Genomic DNA, 6,000 nt, shown 5'->3' with positions numbered 1-6,000 from the left:
GATGAACAGGTACACCCCTCACGGTTCTACCCACTGGAAAGATTTTCATTTTCCACTGTCTTTCAAGGCCACTTCTGAATGTGACTATAATGCAGCCACTGTTCATTTTCAGCTTACACAACATACCAACCCAACTCATCTGTAAACCAAGCTTGAGATTATGCCTCTTTCAGCTGGCCATATGGGTCTCTCCATATGGCCATAACTATGGGGTAGGGGCACTGGTACAACTGTGAGGTTGACATGAGGAGTTGAGGGTGACATGAGGATTTGGTTAACTGGCTAAGACAGCTTATTTATGCCCTCTGGTCCTACTTGGGCTTGATCTCAGATATACCATTTCCCTCATACAATGGAGCGCTGCTGGGCTCATCTGACTTAAGACTTGGTGGGTTTAATGATAAGAATCTTGGTCAGTATTGTTCACTGACTTATTTCAAGTGCCTAGAACAGTGTTTGGAATATAATAAGAACTCAACAAATGTCTACCGAGGAAAGAAAGAACAGAAATGAATGTAATGGAAAAGAAAGAAAAAATTTAAAGAATTTTTTAAAGTTAGTTCCTTAAAAAGATTTATCCATTTTAAAAAGGGAGATAGTGCAAATAAATAAATAATATTATCAATCAAAAATGACACAGAGGTATAGTTATGCTAGTTTTAAAAATTAGTAAACCACTTCTCATCTTTACTGTACCGTCTTCACTCTTCCAAACCACCTCTCCTGTCTACTTGTTTTCTCTGTGTCGTTTGTCCCCACCCCCAGTCTATTTTCTGCACAGCTACCAAAATGATCTCTTTTTTTAAACTTCTTACTTTAAGCTAATTTTAGACATACAGAAAAGTTGCAAGAATAGAAGATTTCCCATATACCCTTCACCCAGTTTCTCTTAATGTTATATAACCATAGTACAAAGATCAGAACCAAGAAGTTAACATTAGCATAGTATTATTACTAAATTTCAAACCTTATTCAAATCTCACTTGCTTTTCCACTAATGTTCTTTTTCTGTGCCAGGATCCTACCCAGGCCCCCACGTTGCATTTGTTATTTTTCCTTTGTCTCCTCCAATGTGTGACATTTCCTTAGACTTCACTTTATTTTTATGAATATTGACACTTTTTAAGAGTACTGAGCAATTATAGAAGTAAATTATATCACATCGAGAGACAGAGAGAGAGACTTTATGTCCATAAAGTTGAAAACTTGGACTCAGGAACAATTCCTTAAAAAAACAAACTAGTCAAAGGAAACTCAAGAAGAAACCCTGACTAGGCCTATAGCTATTAAATGAATCAAAATCTGCTTCCGAAAGTAAAATAAAATAAAATAAAATAAAATAAAATAAAATAAAATAAAATAAAATAAAATAAAATAAAATAGAATAAAATAAAAAAATTAGGTCTAGTCAGTTTTATAAGTGAGTTCTAGAAAACCATTAAGAAACATATAATCTCAATCATCTACAAACTGTTCTAATAGGGGGAAAAAGAGGTCAATTCCCCCATCTTGTATGATGAGGCAAGGATATGCTTGAGACTAACCCTTTTCTTTCTTTCTTTCTTTCTTTTTTTTTTTTTTAAGATTTTATTTATTTATTTGACAGAGAGAGAGACAGCCAATGAGAGAGGGAACACAGGCAGGGGGAGTGGGAGAGGAAGAAGCAGGCTCCCAGCAGAGCAGCCTGACGTGGGGCTCGATCCCAGGACTCCAGGATCATGCCCTGAGCCAAAGGCAGATGCTTAACGACTGAGCCACCCAGTGCCCCTGATACTAACCCTTTTCTTAATATGAGAAAAGAAAAATGTAGAAGAGTCTCCCAAGTAAATAGAGAAGCAAGATTCTTGCCAATTTATGTGGGTCAAAAATATTATTGTCTCAAGATATTTAGAAAAAAATGGTAAAAGATAACACACATATAGGACTTTAAAAAAAATCTCTTAGTAGGCTAGAAATACATGAGAACTTCCTTAACTTGATAAACAGTATCTACCAAAAACTTAGAGCAAGTTTCATACTCAATGATGAATCATTAAAATCACTTCCTTTTGAGAAGAAACAAGATAGATGTCATCATTATTTCCATTTAACATTTTACTGGATGTCCAATGAAAAGATAAAAAGGCATACTGACTGGAAGGAAAGAAACAAAACTGTCACTATACACAGAGATGATATCCTTCTCTGCACAAGAATTCAAGAGGATCTATGGATAAGTTATTTGAAATATGAAAGTTCACTTATTTTAGAAATTTAGAAGCAGATCTGATTTGGTGGTTGAATAAGAGAAGGAAGAAATAAGAATGATACCTGGTGTTCTGACTTGAGGAAATACATGATGTGGTAACATTTGCTGAGATTGTTAATTCTGCAGGGGTGTGAGCCTTGAGTTAGGCCAGAGTCATACTAGGTAGGCGGCTTCCTGGAGAACTTACCTGTGTGGGGCCCTAAACATCACTGGAAATATAAGGAGATGAAGAAAACTGCCTGCAGAACTTCTATGAAAGAGATTATCACATGTAGTTCTAAGGAATACTCTCATAAGCCACTTCAGATCAGCGTAAGACTCCTCTCCTCCCGAAGTGGCAACTCGCCTGACTGACTCGTAAAGAGGTAGGTTCTGAGAAGCCATGTTGGTTTTGTTTTTCTGATCCAAGTCTGGGACCAAGCTAATTTTGGCCAGGAAAACAGAAGAGGGGCTGGGGTTTTGGAACAGTAACAATTCATTCTCTACTCTTCCTCACAAAATTTCTCAGCCTCCATTCTAAATAAAGGATAAAAGGATGAAGGGTGGAGTGCCAAGTTAGTAACTAGCTAAGAGGCACCTGTATCTCAGGCTGGGTGGTGGAAACTGATGAATTCAGCTCAGCTGTGACAAGAGAGTTATGAAGATTTCAAGTAGATGGTTGGATATGTGTGTGTGGAGCCTGGACATACGTTATTTGAGAGTTATGAGCAGATGAAGGAGAGCCGAAACCATGGGCATGGATGAATGGATTAAGCTGAGAGGATGTAGAGAGCATGACAGAAGTGAGGCGCTCCAAGAAAGGAATGCTGAGAAAGAGAAACTGAGAATGGGTGGCAAGAGAAGAGGAAAACTATCTTGAAATTATCTTGAAAAAGCCGAGGAGAAGAGAGAACATGGAGGAGAAAATGTACATTGGTGACAAATATTAGCAGAGTGAAAAGTGCTTACTGTCAAAGTAACACAGGCAAGTTAACCAAGTTCAATCTACTCTGTGTAATACGGTGATCTTAAACAATGAGACTTTACCCTGACAAATTCATTCCTTAACTCATTTGTTCACTCATATTTAGTGAAGACCAACTGCGTGGAAGATCTGTTCCAATATCTCTTCCCTTTTCCCCTCTAAATTCAAACTCTCTTAGTTGTTTCCCGAGTTTCTTTTCTTTTTCTTTTTTTTTTTTAAAGATTTTATTTATTTATTCAACAGAGATAGAGACAGCCAGCGAGAGAGGGGGAGTGGGAGAGGAAGAAGCAGGCTCCTAGCGGAGGAGCCTGATGTGGGCCTCGATCCTATAACGCCGGGATCACGCCCTGAGCCGAAGGCAGACACTTAACCGCTGTGCCACCCAGGCGCCCCTGTTTCCCGAGTTTCTGAGAGCAGACATGGATGCACTCAATACACAGATGTTCTTTTTTTACTTGATTAACTCCTAAACCCCTCTGACTCAGCATTTCATTCTTGTGTACATTAAAATCAAATAGTTTTCCAAGGTTACAACCTTCAGCTTCCTATGTATTTATCCCAGGTTTTATATTCATTAAAAACATGAGGAATCTATCTGTTCATTCTTTTGCTGTTTCCATGTAATTTATTTCAGACTCTTCTAAGTGGACTCTATTCAGTAGACTCTTGAGATCATGCAAATACTCTGTAAAGACATTTCCACTGAATCTAATGTGATGCTTTCTTCACTGGATTAGGATACTTGGTCCAATATTAATCTATTCATGACCATCTACTATTCAACACTAACTCAGTGTTCTTTTGCAATCAAAGAACTTAGAATCTTGTAAGGAAGATAAATCACAGAATTAAATAATTATAATACAAGGCATAATATGCCAGAAGAGTGAGCAAAAGACTATGAGACTTCACTGGAGGACAGATCAGCTTTGGCTTGAGTGACCTGAGAGGGCTTCATAGAAAAGCTGGCATTTAAGGAAGTCAAAGGATTTTAATAGGTGAGGGGGGGACCTTTCAGGGGCAGGCAATGATGTGAGTGAGATGGGAAAGCAGAGAAAGTCCAGGAAATGATGTGTAGATACCCTCGGTAGACGAAAATGTATCAGAAGCAAGAGGAGACAGATTAAAATGCTGACAGCTAACTCTGAGCATTTTATTACAAGCCCGGCAGTCTACAAAGTGCCTATGTTCAACATGCCACTGAATCCTCACACAACTCAAAGGGATAGGCACCCTTCCCATTTCTGTTCAACAGATGAGGAAACGAAGGTACAGTAGGATCCAATGACTTGCCCAACATTGCATGGATAGGAAGTGGCAGAGCCAGGATTTGAACCCAGTAAGTCTGACTGCAGAGCCACACCATGCCCAGTGTAGCCAGAGAAGGCGGGGGGTCTGTGTGAGAGGTGGGGCGGAGATGCAGGAGAACACGGAGTCATGGATAAGAAGAGAGGAGTTTCAAGAAGGCAAAGGTCATTCATAGCGCTAAATCTCTCAGACAGTCCATGGCCCTGGACTGAGAAAAAGCCTTTGAAGGGATGATTAGTTGGCCCCTGGAGACTTTAGGAGCATATGTTCAGCACAGCCGTGTCAAAGAAGCCAAAACTCAGAGGATTAAATATGGAGTAAGTGGCGGGACTAAGAGGCAGCCACCTTTTTAGAATTCTGGTGCCTAAGGTAAGGAAAGAGAGGACAGTAGCCAGAAAAGCAGGATCAATTTGTGGTTTTGTTTTTCAGGCTAACTACACTTGTGCTTGTTTGTGTACAGGAAAGTTAGTCAAAGTGCTAAAGAGAGAAAACAACTGAAGTGACGAAGTCCTTTGTTGGGGAGGGGGTACAGAACTGAAGGACACAGGGGAAGGCTCAGAATGCTGAGGAGAGCCAGAAAGACAACAGGAATGGAAGACAGGAAGTGAGGTCATGAGGTGCAGGCTAAGCAAGTCTACTCCTGAGGACCTCAATCCCCCTGGTGAAGTAGGAGGCTGGGGCCAGTGCTGAAAGAGGTAGGTTGGGCTGGAAGTAGAGACTTAAGAATTACAGTAGTGATTTAAAACAATCAGTGGAGGGCTAACAAAAGTTGTGTTGGGTCTGGCCTGACATAATTAACCTAGCAGGCTCACACCTCTCCGCACCCTGCTGTGATGCCAGGACCTGTTAGGAGCTCATCTGTAACAACCTCACCTCTTCTGTGCTTTTCTTTCTATCTATTTATCTAGCTAGCTAGCTATTTATTATTATTATTTTTTATTATTATGTTCAGTTAGCCAACATATAGTACATCATTAGTTTTTGATGTAGGGTTCAATGACTCATTAGTTGGGTATAATACCCAGTGCTCATCACCACACATGCCCTCCTTAATACCCATCCCCCGGCTACCCCATCCCCCCATCCCCTTTCTTCTGTAACCCTCAGTGTGTTTCCCGGAATCCAGAGTCTGTCATGGTTTGTCTCCCTCTCTGATTTCTTCCTGTTCAGTTTTCCCTCCCTTCCCTTGTGGTCCTCTGTGCTATTCCTTATGTTCTGCATATGAGTGAAGCCATATAATTCTGTGCCTTACCTCCTGAACTGGCCGCCTCCATCAATCCTGCCCTCTACATCATGCTCATTCCTGCTCTCCTTATTCAACTCCATCCCTTCCTCCTACAGCATCACTCCTTAGACTTAAGTTTGGTGTTACTTCTGGCCAGCTCTGACTTCTAGTTTCCATATTCATTACAATAGCAATTCCCTGCTTTGTAGCTAATCACTTGCTCAATCCAGCCTACGCCCTGGAACCTTTCACAGC

This window comes from Ursus americanus, chromosome 26 (assembly GCF_024610735.1).
Source record: "Ursus americanus isolate L20-20 chromosome 26, mUrsAme1.1.p, whole genome shotgun sequence".
Taxonomy (NCBI): domain Eukaryota; kingdom Metazoa; phylum Chordata; class Mammalia; order Carnivora; family Ursidae; genus Ursus; species Ursus americanus.
The sequence above is the reverse complement of the archived record's forward strand: the minus strand, read 5'-3'. Positions refer to the sequence as shown.